Raw genomic sequence first — 22,137 nt, forward strand, 5'->3', positions numbered from 1 at the left:
ATCTCTTCTCACTCAATGCTATGCCTCCTTGGTCATAATATGCGGCCAAGGCTTCATTCAGGGATATTGTTTGTTTCCTATATCTCCTGTGCCACCCAACACTTTTCTTTGCATTACTTGTATGCTTGCTATTTTGATGTGTCTTCCTCATGTGCTCCTTATGTCCACTTTTGCTTGGGGTATTCACCTGCACCCTTGAAGTTTATATTCCTCTGTACATCTTGGACTATTTACCTCTTTCCTACCTCTGCTATCTCTTAGAGTTGCCACCCCTTTATCTGATTTTCCGGACTCCTCTTTCTATTAGGATACACCCCAGGTTCATTGTCTCTACCATGTCTTGGGGTATCCATCTCTTTCCCTGCTGACATTCACCTTTTCTGTCCCACTAGATTACCTCTCTTCTATGAATTTTCTGCTCACCTGTATCTCTCCAGCATTCACCTTTACATCCTGTGTTCACCTTCTCTCCTCTACCCCATAGGAATCTTCTACGCCCTGATTTGTGTCCCTGTTCTAACTTCTGCCATATTATTACACCATATCCTGATGTCTCTTTTCTCGTGTATCCGCCAATAATGGTCCAGCGTCTATCCTCACCGATATTCCCAGGGTGCCCACCTCTTCCTCTCCTGGCCATCTCTCTCATCAATTCTAAATGTGTTTCTCTTTACTATACTTGCCCCCACTTCTCTCCTCTCTTCCTGGATATACACTGCTTATCCATGTGGACTACATTTTCTCCTACATCTTGTGTTGCCCTCTCTTCTCATCCACCTTCTGAAGACCAACGTCTTTTGCATGGCTGCACTACTCTCCATCATGTGGGAATCATTCGCTATGCACATGGGTTGACTTCTCTCCTGTACCTCCTGGGTATCCTCCTCTAAATGCATGGCTCCACATTCCTTCCTAATCCCCAAGACATCCTCCATGCTCAAGAATCACCTTTTAGCTTCTTTTTCTTTAGTTTTCCTCCTCCATGCACATGCACCTCCCCTTCTCTCCTCTTCCCCCAGGTGTCCTCCATGCACATTAATTCACTTCTCGCCTCTTTCCACTGTGGTATCCTCCTCTCCTCACTCAGGTTCACTTCTCTCCTCTGTTCCTCGGATATCCTTCTATAGGTATGTAAATTCAGATCCCACATCTAGCCCCAGCAATATTCTCTATGCACCTGAGTTCACTTCTTTTCTTTGTCCCATGAAATATCCTCATCTATGCACACAGGTTCACTTTTTGACTCTATCCCCTGGGGTATCCTTCTTTATGCACTTGGGTTGACTTCCCCCATTTGTCTCCCTCCTCCACACATGCATGCTCTTGTTACCTCTATCCCAAATGGTATCCTCCACTATGTAAGTGCAGTCACTTCTCCTATCCACTGTGATATTCTTCTTTTTGTAGATGGGCTTCCTGCTCATCTGTGTTCCCTGTGTTATCACCACTACACACATGGGTTCTCTTCTCACCACTGTCCTGTGTTATCATTTCTACATGAATAGGTTCTCTTCTCATCTCTCTCCTCTGTGGTTGACTTCTCCATGCTCATGGATTCACTTCCATCCTATATCCCCTGGGTGTACACTTCTACCCACATTGGTTCACTTCTCTCTTCTTTTCTTCGTGGGACTACCATCCATGTATATAAGTTGACTTATCTCTATCACTGTGGTATGTTCTTTCATGCATGTGTCTATTTCTCACCTCTCTCCTCTATGGTACACCATTCTGCACACAGGGGAGTCTCTTCTCTTTTCTGTCCCCTTTGGAATTTTCCTACCTGAACATGGGTTTACTCCTTACCCCATTCCCTAATGTTTTCCTCCTCTACACACCTGAATCCACCTACAGCATTCAGCCCCATCAGGAGGGGGTTTGAGTTGGCCAAAATGAGAATGAATTTGTCAGTGTAGACCAGGGCATGGTCACTGTGGATTGAAAGAATTGATACAAACATTCATTGGTTGTTGTAGGGATGAGTTGTCAGAGTAGGGATATGTTGGATAGGTCAGTCTAATGATACAATGTTGAAGTAAGGGAGGGTTTGTCACGGTAGGTGTTGATTTGCAGACTAAGGATGAATTGGTCAGTTTAAACATGGACTAGTTAATGCATTGATGCTCAGTGTAGAGAAGGACAAAACAGTGAAAAGAAGATGAATTTAGTATGCGTAGTGGAGAGCCAGTGATCAGAGTTGGAACAGACTGGTCATGTAACACCATGAGCTCCAATATAGTTCATTGGGATGGTTGTTGCATGTCTTGGAGGATGTGGAGTGGATGCACTGCAGATGAACATGTGATACCTTGAGTGAAATTTTGATGTAATTGGACATCTGATGAAGCTTGAACCCAGCCCTGGCTATTTACTCATACCAAGGGCATGGGCATATGATATGGGTTATGGAAGATATCCTATAAGTAAGAATATTTGACTGATAATTTCTATCCATGATGTATGCACATGACTAGAACCCTGCAAAATAGCAATGGCTAGAAGGTTGATTATTCTAGTCACTTAGAACAAAGACCACTAACAGGTGGTCATAGAGGTTGGCCATTGGTGATGTTGTCAGAAGGAGTTGTGGTATTGATAGATGGCAGATTTGATTTCAGGCTAGGTATCCTTTGGACTCTGGTACTTCCCCCCACCCCAGCACCTTGAGACCCTCACAGGTGAGTAGCGTGCTTAAAAATTCCCTGATTGATGGATTAGTCAGAAGCAAATCGGTCCAGGTAGGAGATTCCCCAGTTAATATTTTCCAGCCAAACAATAGCTATGCCTAATTGTTAACAAAAGCAAAAAAGAGCATGGTGATGAAAAGAATGCTTTATTTAGTCTCAGCAAATGGCAATTATTTGGCCACATTCCAGTCCATCGTTTTTCACCCACAAAAGCTAATCTAGACATAGACCTGTCTTATGCAAATCAATTTCAGCCCTATAGGAACAGTCCATCTATAAATGCTCGGCCAGGTCCCCTCCAGATAGGAACACAGGCAACCCAGAACGATGTCAGCCTACTTAGGCCTCATCAGTGAGGTGTAGTTTGAGTCCTGCACCACGCTGAGCATGAGATCTAAATCTTGATGCACCTGGCACACTGAGGGCTTCTACGAAAGGTCAGGACAATACAGGTTTTGCTTAAATACTGGCCAGCTCTATCCCCTGTTCAATCCTCTTCTGCATGCAGAGGTTCTCTTCCATCCTCTTTCCCCTCTAAAATCATGTTCTTTGAATATGGGTTTACATCTTGCCTCATTCTCCAATGGTATTCTCCTCTACACACCTGAATCCACCTACTGCCTTTATCCCCTGTGATATTCTACTCGCCTCTGCCCTTCATGATAAGCCCTGTGCATGTATATTTAAGCACACTCATTGTCTTATCTGCTGTCTTCCTTTTCTACTTTTCATCTGCTTATCTTCTCTCCAGTACCACTGTGATCTCCACTTCTCCCCTGGCTCCCCTCCTCTCACCAGTGAAGGATCCTACTATTCACCTAGGCCGTCTTCTTTGTATTACCTGGGATGTCCACTTCTCCTCAACAGCTCGTGTTCTCTCCTCTGTCCCTAGGGTTAATCCCTACTGCAATGTCAGCCTATTCTTTAATTTGCTGGGGTCTCCACATTGTTTTTACATTACTAGTCACTCTCCCCAGTTTTCCTCTTTCCTCTCTCTGCCCTACCTCACCTCTTCCCTGTTGCTACAAAGAGGCTTTGCGACGTATCACCTTGGGGTCCGACTCAAGGTGCCCAGCACAGGGAGAGATGCCAGCTCCACTGATGAATGTTTGCAGCTGGATAACCCTGTGTGGAGGAAAATGTCTGGAGACGTGTTTACTTGAAATCCACTTTTTAAGATAACTAGAAACAACGGCCCCATTCATTCTTCACTCAGAAAATGCTGCAGCTTTGGTGACAAAAGCGCCGTGCGGCCCATCTTACCGATAACCAAACAGCTGCTAGAATTTTTAACTATAAATGTAATATTAGTTTAATATCGAGTTTTAAAACATTATAAACACAGCAGCATCTTCGCAAAATCTGTAATTCTCACCGTAGCATATTACATCGGATATTAAAACGTAACAAACCTTACAAATGTAAGTGTATGTTTTTTTCCCCTTAAACAGGAATTTTGACAGCCGATCTAAAATTCATCTGAAACGTACAGATTGACATAATCTATTCTGCAATGGGCATCTTGGGTAAAAGATAGGATGTTGTGTAGTAAAACTACATTGATTGTATTTGTTTTTCCAAGGACACCGCTCTTGATGAGTTAAAATTTGAATGAATCCCGAGCCAGGCACTTGTTACAGTTTGTGTGACCTGCAGCTGACTGAGTCTTGCATTAGTTCCAGGTAAACAAAGATGCACCATTAAATCGGATAGTGGGAGCACGTCTAATGTGTCGGCGCTGAATCACAGCGTCACTGCCAGATGGTGGTCCTTACCTGTGGATGCGGCTGAGTGCACTGCAGGGCAGACCCTAGGTTAAAAGCGGGACACGCCAGGCAGGGAGGCCTCCCACCGTCTCTCCTGTCTGCTCCTGGAGGTCTGAGCTCCCAGTCTGTATGTACACCCTCGACTGACACCGGTCACAGGCCCAGGAGGGAGGGACGCAGGGTGCGGCCACTGTACGGTCTGTACGGGCAGAACAGGTTCATGCACCTGCAGGCGAAAAGATTAAGTCAGAAATGCAACCGAACAGCACAAGGCGTGTTTCATGCCGAAAGGTCTGGGTAACAGAGCACTCCCCAGGGATGCCCAGAGTAAACCAACGTATAGAGTGAGGTAACGTATGGAAGGATGCCGCAAGTGAGCAGGGTCGTGTCTTTAGTGTATAGCACTGTAGTGTCAGTGTGCGAGGTGATAGTCGGTCATACGAGGTGGTCATAGGAAGAGGTGGGCAGAGTCTGCGACGGTAAATAGTGCATAAGGAGGGAGAGTGAGTGCGTAGGGCAGTGTAATCAGGGCCTGGGGTTGGGTAGTCTTCACGAGATGGGCCTCTGAAGGCTAGCTCTTGCATACGGCACTGTGTGAGATGGTAAATGTGTAGTGCAGGGTGATCAGTGCAGAGGGTGCGTAGTCAACACAGCATGTAATAGATAGTGCATAGGGTGGATTAGTCAAGGGAAATGGTGGGGGTCTTCATTTCATAGGGTGTGGTAGCCAGTAGACAAGTTGGGGAGCTATATGGGTCAAAGGCCGGTGGTGTAGGTGGCCTGTCACTAGGAATAAATAACCAAAATTCGGGTAGGTTATTAGTTCACAGGTTGTATTAGTTAATGCATAGGAGAGAGTATTCTGTGAATAAGGATGATTCTTGAGTTCTTAAGGTGGGATATGGTTAACTAGGTTACGCTAGTCAACACAAAGGGTAAAGTCGTTTTTGAATAAAGCTGAATAGTCAATATGAAGGGTGGGTAATTAGTACACAGGATATGGTTGTGAGTTAATGCATCGAAAATGGCAGTGAGTCAGTTCATATGATGGATGACCTAGTGCATACGGTGGGGTAGTCAATTTAAAGAGTTCACAGGCTCGGGACTGGATACAGCTTAGCCAGTCGAAATCATGAGTAGTTATTGTTTACGGAAATCTGCTCCTAGACAACATCCCGTTAGAGAGAGTGAGATCCTTCGATTACTTGGCAATTAAATTGTCTGAGGGTATGGCCTGGAAATACCATCTTAACAAGGCCTTATTCACATTTTCCCAGTTAACCGGGGCTCTGTGTCATGAACATTGTCTATCCTACACTAAGCCAATTGCACCAGCGCTATACAGTAACTATATAGTTTCAAGGCTGTGAGCAGTGCCCTTTATGGGGCCAAGTTGTTGGGTATGCCAAGAGCAAGTGACTTGACAACCATGGAGAACAAGTTCCTCAAAAACCTGGCTTATTTTCCGCAAAGCACTCCCCTCTGCCCACTGAAGCTTCACATGGGCATTAAACCCATCAGTGATCTAGAGAAACTCTGCCCCCTGTTGTTTTGGCATCAGATGGTTTCTACCCCGGAACTGAAACCCTATGCCGCCGCCTTTGAGGCGGTCTGTGCCCTAGACATTGCAAACCAAATAGGCTGGATTAATTACGTCAATAGTCTTATGTCCAGCATTGGTCTTTCAGAACGTAATATTTTTTGTCCACCAATCCACACCAAAAGACAAGTTAAACTATTTTACTGGGAACGGGTTGAGCAAAACGCATATCCTGATAAAAGCCATAGCAGACTAACTGAAGAATTCCCTTACCGAAGTCGAATACTACATTTAGTGGTTAACCTATCTTTTTATAGCGTTCGTAGACTAATTTATGCCAATTTTAGTATTCAATAGTGTTCTTTTTGGGAAGGCTAGTGCATGAAGACTACTGATATGTGAGTGGTACTTCTCGAATACTAACAGAATACTAAGCACATACTTATTTGTAATCGCATAGTCTTCATTTACAATGCAAAACATTTAGTGAATACAAACAATTTGAATACTACTGGACTTTACCCAGACTACTATTAACATTCTATTCAATCTGCATGCTGAATGGTAGATTAGTGCTGTTTTTATGTATTATACTATTGTGGTGTTTGTGTAGTGTAGGGTAGTGTTTTAGGTTTTAGGGTAGTGCTTGGGGGTCGTGCAGGGTAGCGTTTGAGTGTGGTGACCGGACTGGAAGTCTGGGGAGGGTTGTGCTGGGGTAGTGTTTTAGGGTTTAGGGTAGTGTTGTTTTTGTAGTGTAGGGTAGTGTTTTAGAGTTTAGGGTAGTGCTGGGGGGGGTCGTGCAGGGTAGTGTTTGCTTGTAGGGACCGGACTGGGGGGTCGTGCTGGGGGTAGTGTTTTAGGGTTTAGGGTAGTGTTGTGGTGGTTGTGTAGTGTAGGTTAGTGTTTTAGGGTTTAGGGTAGTACTGGGGGGTCGTGCAGGGTAGAGTTTGAGTGTAGGGACTGGACTAGGGGTCGAGGGCGTCGTGCTGAGGGTAGTGTTTTAGGGTGTAGGATAGTGGTGTGGTGTTTGTGTAGTGTAGGGTAGTGTTTTAGGGTTTATGGTAGTGCTGGGGGTCATGCAGGGTAGTGTTTGCGTGTGGGGACCAGACTGGGGGTCAGGTTAGGGTCGTGCTGGGGGTAGTGTTTTAGGGTTTAGGGTAGTGTTGTGGTGTTTGTGTAGTGCAGGGTAGTGTTTTAGGGTTTAGGGTAGTGCTGGGGGAGCGTGGAGGGTAGTGTTTGGGTGTAGGGACCGGACTGGGGGTCTGGGGAGAGTCGTGCTGGGGGTAGTTTGTTAGGGTTTAAGGTAGTGTTGTGGTGTTTGTGTAGTGTAGGGTAGTGTTTTAGGGTTTAGGGTAGTGCTGGGGGGTCGTGCAGGGTAGTGTTTGAATGTGGGGACCGTACTGGGGGTCGGGGGAGAGTCGTGCTGGGGGTAGTGTTTTAGGGTTTAGGGTAGTGTTGTGGTGTTTGTGTAGCGTAGGGTAGTGTTTTAGGGCTTAGGGTAGTGCTGGGGGGTCGTGCAGGGTAGTGTTTGAGTGTGGGACCGGACTGGGGGTCGGATGAGGGTCATGCTGGCGGTAATGTTTTAGGGTTCAGGGTAGTGTTGTGGTGTTTGTGTAGTGTAGGGTAGTGTTTTAGGGTTTAGGGTAGTGCTGGGGGATCGTGCAGGGTAGTGTTTGAGTGTGGGGAGCGGACTGGGGGTTGGGGGAGGGTCGTGCTGGGGGTAGTGTTTTAGGGTTTAGGATAGTGTGGTGTTTGTTTAGTGTAGGGTGGTGTTTTAGAGTTTAGGGTAGTGCAGGGTAGTGTTTGAGTGTAGGGACCAGACTGGGGGTTGGGGGGGTCGTGCTGGGGGTAGTGTTTTAGGGTTTAGGTGAGTGTTGTGGTGTTTGTGTAGTATTAGAACAATACCTTTTTTGTCTGACCACTAATTGAATTTTGCGCAATTGCTCATTTTGGGTAACCTGAAAATAAACAGTGGTGATCCTGTCTTGTCATGGACCAAGTGGGAATTCAGTCAGGTTCTCGACAATTCAACCGGCTCTCTACTTGCACAAGGAGGGGTCTCCTGGTACAATCCTGTGTATGTCTGGGTTGGCTACTTTGCTTTGTGCTTCTCCTACGATCGCTTGCTCTGGTCCTCTCACATACCACAATTATAAAATGCTTACTAAATGCATGACTAATGAGTTTGTAATGGGCGTATTAGAATCATTGACTCCCAAGATATGTAACACATAAAATTTAGTCCAAAAGCCATCATTAAAAGAAGCCTTGTGCAAGCAACCAAATGAATAACATTGCTATAAATTAATCAGAATTAATGCGACTTGTGTTCAATTAACATTCAATTTGAATTATGCTATAGTCTTACTTAACTCTTGACAGTCATTGCCATAAGTCTTCAGATATTGCTCCCAAAGATAGCACTAATTTCAATTAGCGGTCACGATAAATGAGACTAGCCTTAATTTTGCTCTTAAACTAGCACAATAGTGTTCAATTAAAATTCTCTTTAATTTCTGCTAGTCTTACTTGAGTCTTCATAATCATTACCGTTAGTATTCAGATATTGCTCACAAAGAATACCACTAGTCTTCAAAGAGTGGTCCGTTAGTATTCAGATATTGCTCACAAAGAATACCACTAGTCTTGAAATGGTGGTCTGTTAGTATTCAGATATTGCTCACAAAGAATACCAGTAGTCTTCAAATAGTGGTCACAATCAATGAGACTAGCCTTCATTTTGCTCTTGAAATAGTACAAGAGCTGCAAATAAACACTAACAGAATACTACTGAGCTTCAAATACTATTCTTCTAGAATACTACTAGTCTTCTTTTAGCAATCAATTGAAGTGTTCATCATGTATTTGAAGGGTAGTTGAGTAGAACTAGTATTCCCTCATTTGCATATTTCGGCTTGTGGGCATACTACTTAGTCTTCATGCGTACTAAATGAATACTACGTTTTAATGGTAAATGAATACCACCGTAAACACTGAAATCACACTAAATGAAGAGCTTCCATTTTGGTGAGGGGTTAGTTGCTCCCTAGAAAGCTAAGTTGACATAATCAAGGTGCCGCCTGACAGGAAGCTCCACATTGAATTCAGGTATGGTAGCCTGCCAATCAATGCATTCACAAACTAATGGTCGACCAATCGAGCACAGCGAAAGGGTTGACCCTGTTGTCCCTGCCCGCAAGTATCTATTGGCCATTTTTTCTTTGCCCGCACAGCGTATGCAAAACCCAGGAACCAATGGCTGACCCCAGTTTGTAGACAATTTGGAACTAAAGATTTTAGAGTGGCCCTGCTCATATTGAAATCAAATGCAAGACCCTTGTTTGTGTGCGCAGCTGCGAAATTTCCGGGCCACTCATGGGTGATCAGAAGGAGGTCACAGATAGACCCCTCGACTCACTCCCAAGAGTTGCCGATATGATCACCTGCCTTATAAGATTATATGTTATGACGGTCACTAGTTACAGAATGCGAATAGTCATCTTTTTCAACTGCTGCACATAAGAAAACTTAACTGTTCTTTTTAGTTGCTTATATTGTAAATATTGGTCCTTTTAAATATTTATTTTAATCCAGCTGTGTGTTTTTTAATGAATGTAACTGTATGACCTGTTGACAGCTCAAATATTAACTATTCAATTCAATTCAATTTGTCTTTATTCGGTTAAAAGATTCATAACCATAAAAGTACATAAAAAGCAGTTCATAATAATACAGTACCAAATAAAACATGAATTAAATTTAAGTACAAATTGATTTACATAATCTAAAAACATTGCTAAAAAATTCCTAGATGCAGGCAACATTAAAAATAACATCTAGTTTCTGGAGTTCCAGAAAGGCAACCCTACAGCGTCTCACCCCCATTTCCCTTAAAATTGGTATAATCAATCTTTTCCTGGGTAGAGTATAATATTTGCAGAAAAATGTCATATGGATATCAGACTGTTCCGATAGGTCATCACATGGGCATTTAGACAAATTACAGGACCAGCAATTCATTGCAGGGAAACTTAAGGCCCTAAAAAGGATACCTAACCTGAATCGGGTCAAAATATGCCGCGAAAATTCAGTCAAAGAAAGGGTTAAGTATGGTTGAATTTTCCCTTGAGTTGATACAGGTAGGTGGGCTAAGACAATTTTCTTCTTAAGTTCCACTGTCATTCTACATTCTTCCAGGTGTTTCATACATTTTGTTTTTAGTGCCTTTCTCGTGATGTTGCACATGGACAAAGGATTGTCATAATAGTCCATATCTCCAAAAAAGTCCCTAATGTATATAAACCACCTTATCCTCCTAACATAATCCAAACTTAGTCCATCCCTTAGGATAGCACGGTTCAGTACACATCCATCACTAGTCCAAGCCCTATGCTCCAGCAGTATTGGTTGAATTCTAATTGTGTCTTCAATATAACATTGGCCCTGTTCCATATGACAAATATAACTTGAGGTACTCTCAGGTACAGCCAAGATGTATCTCAAAAATTTGTTTTGAACAACTTGTATAGATTTAACATTGTCATACCCCCAAAGTCCCGCGCCATAAACCGCAATAGAGACACAAGTGGCATTATAAATTTTCAAAAGTTCTAAAGTTGGTTTTTTCCCCATCTTTTTTGCAAAATTTTTAAGGGCAGTGATAGATTTGCAGAGCAGGGCTTTCCTTGCTTTTATCGCATCTGTCCAGTTCCCTGCTTCATGGAATAGAATGCCAAGATAGGAAAAGGTGGCGGTGTAATCTATAGGGCCGGCTTTAATGAACACCCGCCTCTTTCTTCTACTAGAACCAGGGCCACAGTTCATGGTGAATGTCTTAGAGCAGTTGATTTGCAAATCCAGTTTAGACATAAATGTATTAAAAGATGTTACAAGGCGTTGTAGAGACACCGGCGTGCGAGCCATTAGGACCGCATCATCTGCGTATAATAACGCAGGGATCGGTCTTTTTGCTACCCTGGGCATATCAGAAGATGTTTCCACTAGGGCATAGGAATGGTGCTAAAACGCAGCCCTGGCGTACCCCACGCCCTATATCAAAAGGTCTAGTACATTCACCTTTTTTACCATAACGCACCCGAATACAAGTCCTAAAGGAAGGAGATTATATTTCCCTCAACACCAAGAGATTCCATGATAACCCATAATTTGCTGTGTGAAACACAGTCAAACGCTGACGAAGGTGAAATAAATGGGTTCACGTCGTGCCTTGATATATTTCTGCTGGAGGATAAATAAGTTCAAGCCCTGATCTATTGTCCCCTGCCCCTTTTGGAACCCATATTGAAGATCACTGATTATAGAGTTATCTTCCGACTATTTTTGTAGCCTGCCTAGGATTACTCTTCCTAATATCTTTACAGTGCTGTCCAATAGGGAGATGGGGCGATAGCAGATAGGGTTTTGCCTATCCCCTTTTTTAAAAATTGGGACAATAACAGACATAAACCATGATGGAAGTAGGCTCGTCTTTAGGGATGCATTAAATAATTGCGCTAAAAATGGGCCCCATAAATCGATATTATTTTTAAACAGGTCAGGAGGTATGCCATCTGGACCCGGGGCTTTACCACCCCGTGTTGCTTTGAGGCTCTCATTTATTTCTTTTAGGGTAATTTTTAATTCCGTGCCATTCACTCTCACTTCCCCCTGGTGAGGCATTGGTAATTGCAACGATGGAATCTGCTCGTCAATTGGGGTACTGTACAGGCTAGAATAATGATCCACCCAAGAGTCCTCAGTAATGGCAACTTCAATGCGTGCTTTTTCTGCGTTAAAGAAGGGGGCATTTACTGCTTTCCAGAAAGCGCAAACATTCTTGCTCAATGAAGCCTCACAGAGCGTCTCCCAGGCCTCAATTTTAATTGCCAGCTTCCTTTTTTTCAGTGCATTCTGGTAAGATTTCCGCGCGTCCCTGACCCTTAAAGGATTACGGGGGATAGCATGTAAAGCTCTCTTGAGCTCAGAATAAGCCTTTGTACATGTGGAATCAAACCATTTTACCTTCTTTTCCTTACTTGATTTAGAAACCACCCAGAGGTTGCCCTTAATTTGAGAAGCAATGACCTCAAACTGCGCAAGAATCTCCTGGCTAGCCACGCTTTCATCCAAAATGGTCAAGAAGCTAGGCAAACATTCGGTTACTAAATCACATAAGAATTCACTTGGAACCACCCTATCCCATTTTAGTGCGTAACCATTTTGTTTTGCCATACTCATATCAGAGACATTCTGCACAGATCTCCCTTCTATGGCCAGTGCCTGAAAGGGATTTATAATCTCCATAATTGTTGGGTAGTGGTCACTAAGTGGGATATCGAGGGTCCAACACCTTTTAACCATATGCCTATGTGTAACAGAAGTTATTATAAAGTCTATTGTAGTCAATACGCCCCTGCCATTAAACATAGGGGCAAAGGGGAGCTCTACTTGACCAATTTCAGTTGCATACCCTAAATCTTCGGAGTGAAGAATCTCATTTAATAGGTCACCACAAATGGGATGCTTAAAGTGTGTTAAGTCAGTATCAGGGTCCAACATGAACCCACATGCTCCTTTCTGGCTTTTCTTGCATATGGTACAGTTAAAATCTCCCCCCAAACAACCCAAACATCCTTAACATTTTTATCTGTTTCTTTACCTAAGTCATTACCTAACATCTTAAGGGTCAATTCCAGAACTGCAGGAGGAATATTGTTATAGAAATTTATAATTAAAAGACACAATTCCTTACTTACATCTATCCGCACTAGCTGGTAATAAGGGTTATGGGAAAATAATTGAATCGTCTGGCAGTTTAGGGAATTAGAGATAAATGTGATCAATCCCCCTTTAGGCCTACCATTGTGAACCTTAACTGCTGATGTAAACAAGGTTTTGTAGCCTGGAAGATGGAGGGGTTCTAAGGTCCAAGTTTCCTGTAGACATAGGATTACCATCTCTTCTATTGTTTCTAACCAGATGGGATTCAGTATTTTGGACCTAAGCCCTGCCACGTTCCAGAACATTACACAGACAGTTTCCCTGCTTGATGAGTCAACTACTGAACATTGGTCATATCTGGAACTGGATTATTATTGGTGGTTCCTATTCCCTGAAAGGGTGAGTACGCCGGTGCAATAGTAGAAGGCGTTACAGAGGTGGGAATGAGAGAAGAACTGGTGCCAGAAGTTACAACAGAATCATTGCCAGGAATGAATGGGATTGGTTCTAAATCTAAAGACAGTCAATCAACCCCATCCAGTCCGTTAAGACAAATAAATCGGTTGTAATCATGGAAAGGTGTGTCCGGGGTCGGAAAACTGGTCGTGCAACATACCCCCGATATCTGCCCCTCCGTTCAACCCTCGTCCAATTACCTTGAAATAAATCATGGTTGATATGGTGCATATGGGTAGGGGGGAAGAAAAAGGACACTGGCAAAGTCTGAATGGTGGAGTCGAGAGATCTATTGGACCCAGCACATATATGTGAAACGGTCCTAGGATCTCGAAAACTCACCATAATACAGTCCCCATTTATAGATTTTCTGGTTTTCCCCAACCAGGGTACCCTTCTCACCATGATGATTTCATTGTTAAAAATGGCCGGGAGGGGTCTGTTCCAATTCAGCCATTTGATCATTTTATTTTTAAGTGAGTGGAAGTTCTCACCTTCACCCACTTCAAGGGGGGGAGCACCGGCCATAACTACCATAAAGTTATTAGCCTCAGGGGGCAGGTCAGGTCTCCATGGTCTGGAGGCAGGTTTATCAGGGGGTGGGGGAACAATACAGTCATTAGGTATAGCCCCATCAGAGGTTGTCACAGGAGGGACTGGGCCTACTAGTTTTAAAGAAGGAATATTGGGTTTGTTAAGTTGTGTCGGGGCTAAGTTTGCCATAAGAGGTTGCGGAATGGGGGCAGCAGTAGTCACCAAGGGTACTCCCGAATTAACTGAAGGGATTTTAGTGTTAGGGGAGGGATTTGAAAGAGGATTAGAATCAGAAGGTCTACCCTGGATAATAGCCAAGGTTTTCATACTGCTTATAGTTGCCTCCAAGATAGTGAGTCTGATCTCTACTCTCTTTAGGCTCTCACTGATGGGCAGGAGTAGTGACCTAAGTAAAAATTCCAAATTCCCTATAGAGGTAACGGGCGGTGATGTGTTGGATGAATTATCCCCAGAAGCATTAACAAGATCAGTGATGTTGGTACCCTTGACAGGAGGAGCTTTATATACATCTACTGTTATCCTATCAGGGGCAGAAGGGAGCTTAGGGGCTTTCCCGAAATCGGAGTGGGGGATTTTGGTTTTACCCTGCCCTCCCCTCAACTTCCTTCTACGCTTGTTTGGAGGTGGGCCGTGCATCTCTGCCACAACGACTTGCTTCGGCTTTGTTTTCCTTGATTTAACTACTGGGGGGGTCTGAGTAATTAAATCAACAGCCATACTACTAGGACTGGGGGGGGTTGACACTAGAAACCTGGTCCGTGGATACACAAAGGTTAGAAATAGGATCCCGCAATAAAAAAGGGACGCCTTCCTGGGATAATAACTCACGACTAGTGTTAAGACTAGTGTTGGGAGATAAAATGAGGAATAATATCACTAGGAGGCCTATTTTGCATGTTCTCAATAGAGCGGCGACGCTCCGCCCTACGTTCCACCAGAGACGTTTCCTTATCCCCATCACCCGGTGCCCGAGAAAAATAATTGTCCAGGGTCCCAATTCTAACTCCCCCCGCCTTTGCTGGTATTCCCTCCATAGCCGGTAATGACATGTCCGATACCTGTGTCAAGGTCCACGAAAAACCAGTACAATATAAGCGAAAGAAAGTAAGAACGTAGGCCCGGCCCGGCCTTCCTCGGCCCCTGACGGCCACAGACGGTCCCGCCCTTGTCCCGGGCTTCTCCCGGGACGCTCCCGCGAGCTCCCGCGCAGCGGAACCAGACCGTTGTATATGTACTATCAGGGTGAGAGGGGAGGAGCCTGCAGGGAGAGCGTCCAGGTGGTGTCAATGGAAGCGGGCGGGCGCTCCTGGGACTTGTAGTCCTGCGCCCACCCTCACTCGCAGCCCTGCTCCGGCAGACGCCCCAGAAGGTCAGTTCCAGCACACGAAGTGATTCCTAGGCCAAGCGTCGCAGTCAGTCAGGTAACAAAAGCCCCACAGCGAAGCGGGACCCGCGCAGCGGGTTCCGCGAGAAGTGAAGTAAAGAATGAAGCTGCTCGCTGTCCCAGAGCGTAGGAGCCAAGGATAGTGTCCCCAAATATTAACTAACACACTTGCACTTTACACAAGGTACTTCGCAATTTTGCACAGTAATTTCTGATTGGAACCCGGGATGGAAATTATGAATTGTATGATATCTGTTGTTTTTACACGTTTTATTGCCCGTTGTTTTATCTCCGACATGGACTGTCACTTTTTAATTTTATCGTTTAAATAATCATATGCAGTGTCTTGTCGTCAACTGGTATGTAAGAGGTTCACTCCGAATGTTTGTCTCTTGTTTGGTATTTTACCGAAATAAATAGTTTGACTGACTATTGTTTAGGGTGGAACAGAAAGTGTATAGATAGCTTGGTCAATGTATCAATACACTGATTAGTTATATGACAAATTGGTCCGTTTATGAGTGGATTGATAGATTTATGGGCGGGTCAGTCAGTGCTGGAAGTAAATTGTCATTGCAAGAGGATGAGTTGGTCAGTATAGGGATGCACAAGTCAGCATGTATAAGGGTGAGTTAGTTCAAAGATGGACTCTGTGGGACTAGGCAAGGGTTTGTTAGTGTACATATGGGATGATTTGGTGCAGGTAAAATGGTCATCATACAGAAGGGTACTCAGTATAGGGGATGGATTGGTGTATGTAAAAAATGATTTTTCAGTGCAAGGATTTGTAGGAACTGAGTTGGCGAATGCGGGAATTAATTTGCCAGTGTAGGCCATGGCTTGGTCACTGTTGAGATTGGATGAATCGATGCCGAAGTTCACTGGCTATTGTATGGATTTGTTTGTAAGGGTAGGGATATGTTCGACAGCTTAGAGATGGATAGGTTAATTTTAAGTGTAGATTGGTCAATTAAGGCATGTGTTAGGTCAGGTACGGGTAAATTAGTTGTCTATGGATGAAGTGGTCATTTTAATGGTGGACTACTTAATTCAGTGATGCTCGGTGTGAAGAAGGAGAATTTAGTATGTGTCGCGGAGAGGAGACGATCAGAGTTGGGACTGATTAGTTATTTAATACCATGTAGTTTATTCGGATTATTGTTGCAAGTCTGACTAAGAGGATAAGGAGTAGATGCATTGCAGATGACCATGTGGCACATTGAGGGACATTGTTGAGTGATTAAAGCTATGGTTATGCTGTTTTCACATAACATGGATATGTGCATATGGCTGGGTGATGAAAGTGGTCCTTTAAATGAGTGTGTTTGGCTGACGATTCATGCCCATGAGATATGCGCATGATTATAACTCTGGATGATAAATGACTAGAATAGTGAATAAATACTAAACAGTGGTCTTAGAGACTGGCTAGCTCTCTAGTCAGGCGGAGTTGTTGTACAGATGGTAGGTTTGACTCCAGGCTAGGTGTCCTTTGGGAACTGTTGGCCTGGAGCCAATCGATCCAGACAGGAGAAGTCACCGTTATTATTTTCCAACTATGACTAATTGTTAACAAAAGTAACAAACACAGCACACTGATGAGAAGAATGCATGAATTCATCTCAACCAATTGGCAATTAATTTTCCACAATTCAGTCCATTGTTATACACCCACAATGCCACTCTAGACAAAGACCTGCAATATGCACATCAGTCACAATCCTACTTCAATAGGAGAAGTCCATTCTTAGATACCAGGCAAGGCCCCTTTGAGACAGGAAAGCAAGCATCCCAGACTGATGAAGTATAGCTTCAGTCCTGTGTCACATTGGGTATGAGACCCATGTCTAGGTGTACACACTTGGGGCTTCTAAAGAAGGTCAGGACAATGTGAGTTTTGCTTACTTGCTTAAATATGGGTTAATTCATGCATGCTTTAGAAGGCTTTGAGTATTTAGAGAGGCTGCTGCTACTGTGTACCAACTGACAGGTATACTGATAAGACTGAGTGCCTGAATTGACTGAAAGAAAATATAACGCCTGAGTATTGGCAGGTTGTGGTGAAGAGATTCTTCATTGCCTAAGTTAAGTCAAAAATCAAGTTACTCACAACATCACCCTTACTTGCAAAGCTCTGGTATCTTTATAAAGGATCTGGGCTGTTTCAGCCGACCATCATTGTAGTGGGAAACCAGTCCCACTGCCACAAGAGGATGCCGAATGACTCCTGCCACTCAGCACCAATTCTCAATCAGAGTCCCCCGACCCTTTCCTTAGCCACTCTGGTCATGGCCCTTCTACAAATTCTCTTTCCCATTTTCACTTTCACACTGTCCCAAGACTCTCAATCACCCCATGACCAACCGCAGTCACCAGTCCCATTCAAACTTTTTCAAGAGATGCATGTTAAATTTAACCCACATGTATAGAAAAATATATTTTCCTTGAACCCTTCCTGTTCAATATATATTCATATATCGTTAAACCCAAAAGAAACCAAGGGGCCTATCTACAAGAAGGTATCACCACCACAATGTCAATTTTTGACTCTGTACAGTCTTTTGTATGGGCACCGTATTTCCACGGTGACGATCAAGGCCTTTAAGTGTCACTTTTTCACCTCCAGCGCCTATTTGTTCTAGTGCCAGATCCAGTTGCGGCAGTTATCATTAATGATATTCAAAACAGGTATTCCCCCTGAAAAAGCCTCACGAAACTGATACAGCGGTATTTACAACAATTTTAGGAAAATTACGTTACTTTGGAAAAACAGGCACAGAGTCCTGATAGCAGCAGATTTTTACTGCTACAGAAAAGCAAGAGTAAACATGACGCATGGCCACTAGTATAAAAGCAGAACATACCCAAATCACTCTGGCAAGCTCTTTTACACCATGGACCTATTCCTACTGAAGCTCAGAACACCAAGAAGACCACCACCACCATCACCACCTCCATCCTCACCATCACCACAGAGGCAGCACAGGAGTAGGGAGCACACATACCACCTGAGGATTACCCTCTTTGACCTCAGGGAGGAGGACGTCATTGACCATTACAGGTTCAGGAGGGAGTCCATTGTCTGACTCCTGCAATAGACTGCACCAAGGTTGCACCAACATCCCACCTCAGGTCAAGCTACTGGCTGTACTACACATGCTCGTGTCTGGACCTTTACAACCCACCGCAGCCAGAATGGCAGTAGTATCCCAGCCATCCTTCTCAGCATTCCCCCACTCCGTCCTGGATACCTTCAAACTCCTCACCCACGCACACAAAGCACTCCACAACACCGGACCAGCCTACCTGAACGACCGACTCAACTTCTACACCCCCGCCCGCCAGCTCCGTTCCGTCCCGCGCATCCAACAAACGACCGCCGGGAGCAGATCCTTCTCCTTCCTCGCCACCAAGACCTGGAACACCCTCCCCACCCATCTATGGCAGACCCAGGACCTGCTCACCTTCAGAAGGCTCCTCTAGACCTGGCTCTTCGAGCATTAGCAGCACCCCCCCCCTCCCAACCCCCATTCAGCGCATTGAGACTCTCACGGGTAAGTAGCGCGCTTTACAAATTCACTGATTGTTTGATTGATCATAAGACTCACACCCCAGTACCTCTTCTTCCCCAACACAATGCAGCAACAACAGGAAAACAAGCAAGGCTATTATGCTTGTTCTCTGAGAATCACATGACTCCCTGGTAAACCAAAGGGCTTCTATAAATGTGCACAATGCAATGTATGCCCATTTGCATGGAACAGACTCACAGAATTCCAGTATAACACTGCCACTACACACTCAATACAGCAATTCATTAATTGCAATTCCAGATTTGTTGTATATTGCATTAGGTGCCAATGTGGACTTATATACATTGGGAGCACAATACGTCCCACACGAGGAACATACATAATAACAGCACAGAGTATCCTCTTTTGGTCCACTTTAACACAGTACACCCTTCCATGACAATGACCAATATCCAGTTTCATGGGATAATGCAAACACCTTGACACCCAAAGGGTGGGGACAGGACACTAGCGCTTAGACTAGCAGAACCACAGTGGATTTTGAAGTTAAGGGCTGTGGATGTGGGCCTGAACATTGACAGGGAACTACATGTGTTTCTAACAGAATAACATTTCTACCCCAACGCATAGGTAGCCCTGCTGACAGAATGTTACTTCTTAATGTGTATTATAATGTACATTTATAACATTGAACTGTTTCTGCATGACTGATTAGGTTGGGAATGCGGGGACTTGATGTATACGGGAAACAACCTTTACAATGCGGATTTTACACCGGCATACAATCACAACGCGGTTGTTACGATCTCTGGCGCTGCGCTGAAGTGGATCCAGTCTTTTTTGACTGACAGAGGCTTTCAGGTCAGGCAGGGAGACCACTATTCGAGAGTGGTTAATCTGGGTCGGGGCGTGCCCCAGGGATCGTCCCTGAGCCCGACTCTTTTTAACCTGTATGTTTCCCCAGTGGGTACCTTAGTGGAGAGCCATGGGCTCCGCATAGTGTCGTATGCCGATGACACGGAGCTGGCCATCTCCCTATCACGCGCGCCCGGTCTTGCTGCAGAGAACTTTAGAGTTTGCATGCAGGAGTTGGCTGCCTGGATGTCTGCCAACTGCCTCAAATTAAACGGCAGCAAGACGGAGGTGCTCGTGGTGGGAGGAGGCTCTTCAGTGTGGTCGTCGGCATGGTGGCCACCTTGCCTGGGGATGACACCTACCCCGTGTCAAGAAGCCAGAAATCTTGGGGTTTGGCTTGATGCTGACCTCACATTCGGACCCCAGATCAGCCGAGTTGTGGGTGTATGCTTCGGTGTCCTAAAGAGCCTGCGGAATATCTTGGACTTGCTGCCGGTGGAGGCCAGCAGGACGCTGGTGCATGCCCTGGTAACGTCGCGACTGGACTACGGCAATCTGCTATATCTGGGGGCGACGGGAAAGAACATCAGTCGCCTCCAGGTGCTGCAGAATGCCGCGGCCCGTCTGGTCTTGAGATTACCTCGAAGGTCAGCATCGGGGAGAGCGCTTCGGGCACTCCATTGGCTCCCTGTGAGAAGCAGGATTGAGTATAAGGCATTATGTACTTGCCACTGCATTTTGCATGGCAAAGCGCCTACGCCACTGCGGGACCTGATTTCTCGCTATGAGCCATCCCGTGCCCTGCGCTCTACTGGTGCAGGGCTAGTGAAAGTCCTCAAAGTAAGAAAGGCTCGGATGGGGGGCAGGTCCTTCCGATATTTGGCAGCCAGAGGCTGGAATGACCTGCCGCTGGAGCTGCGCCAGGAACCTTCCGAATCCAGATTTAGGGGGAAACTTAAAACCCATCTCTTTCTCCGCTAGACTTGCGCTGCATCCGAACACCTGACTCTGTCACTTCCACTTGTTACAGCGCGGGGACACGCCGGTGCGCGTAACCAGGCGCTCTACAAATCTCCCTATTATTATTATTATTATTATTATTATTACAACGACTGTGTTGTTACAACGCAATGCCATTACAACGCAAGATATTACAATGACTAGCACTAGGTGGTGCTCTAGACTAAGGAATAGTATGATTTACTATTCCAACACCTACCCTACTAATGCACACACTCGAGTTGGAATAGTAAATCATACTATTCCTACGTCCAGTGCGCCAACTAGCACAAGTCGTAATGACTTGCATTGTAATGTCACTGCATTGTAATAACGCGGTCGTTGTAACAACTGTGTTGTGATTGTATTACAGTGTAAAATCTGCTTTAAGTCCTATATTTGATGTATGCTGACTATCACTTTACTATTACTGTTTTCTGTTCTAAGAATGGATAACTCTGTTATTTGCGATAGACAATCAATATGGACACGTTACCCACACCAATGTGTCAACCTACTACAGTATACCTCTTACAAAAGGGCTTGGGGAAACACTTGTCATCTGTCACATCTATCCTATTCCACATCTATATTTACAGACGCATAGCTCGCACTAAATAACGAACTGGGAGACTACTTGTCTATGACCATTGCTATTGGACCTATTGGACCTATTGATACACTTGGTGCCTTATACTTTTTGATACGTCTATAACTATGGACTTTTGACCTTTGAACTTGGATCTTACCACTCTGGCAGTGTTCTAATATCGCATTTCCCTTCACTTATAAATTCCTTGTTATATCCACTGTGATCGGGTACCTACTCTAAATGGCCCCCATGCACTCGATACAAGCGCAGGAGTCCTTCTTTTACTACTTTTCATGCTTCCTGGTGTCACCTTTATTTCCTTGAGTCTCATACGTCTAAATAACTGAACGAATAATGGATATAGATTTCTCTGGCAGCTTTATACTTATATCCCTCCTTACAGGTATGCTTAAGTTCCCCTATAGTAACTACTGGGCATGGGACCCACTCCAAAATGGCCACCATACATCCATGGACTTACTAGTCTCTTTTCTATTTCTGAAATTGAAGCTTGTATGCCATTTTTACTCCAAAATAACTGAAGGAATAATTGATATAGATCTCTCAGGCAGTTTAACACTAATATCCCTCTAAGTGTCATGTAGCGCATTTGCTGCAGGAGCGCTTTGCGAACCGTCCTGGAATCGTTTTTAAAAGCCTGTTTCGTATTTACTTTGATTTACTTTGTTATACCCTGATTTTAGTCCCCTTACCTGCATCTTAATTGTATTTCACTGCCGCTTGGCGGGTCCGGGATCTGTGGGTGGAATCTGGTGCCGCCATCTTAGAGCGGGGTGGGTGTTTGTGCTGGAGACACTCCCTACGCGCGCTTCAGTGCGCAGGTGCCGGCGAGGGACGCCTATTTCAAGCTCCTCAATTTGCGCAGCGGGTTCGCGCAGCGGGCGTGTCCTCGCGTGGCCGGAGTCGTGCCAGAGTCCTGCCCGTCTGCGCCCGTCCGCGCTGAGGACGGGCTGCAGGACGGGCTGCCCTCTGCCAACATGCTCTCAGGTATGTTAACTCGGGATGACCACGTACATTACACCTCCATGG

At 44.7% G+C, this 22,137-nt stretch overlaps 1 protein-coding gene across 2 annotated transcripts in view; it reads right to left on the minus strand.

Annotated features, from left to right (window-relative positions):
• Positions 1 to 4,602, minus strand: part of LOC144823812 (uncharacterized) — a 230,014-nt gene extending 225,412 nt beyond the window's left edge. Inside the window, exon 1 of one of the 2 annotated variants that reach the window (XM_078682665.1) lies at positions 4,463 to 4,602. The gene's annotated coding sequence lies outside the window, so the exon portion shown is untranslated. The remainder of the gene's footprint in view (positions 1 to 4,462) is intronic. The other variant, XM_078682667.1, reaches the window with a different exon arrangement.
• Between the last annotated feature and the right edge of the window lie 17,535 nt (positions 4,603 to 22,137).

Source organism: Lissotriton helveticus, chromosome 3_1 (assembly GCF_964261635.1).
Source record: "Lissotriton helveticus chromosome 3_1, aLisHel1.1, whole genome shotgun sequence".
Taxonomy (NCBI): Eukaryota; Metazoa; Chordata; class Amphibia; order Caudata; family Salamandridae; genus Lissotriton; species Lissotriton helveticus.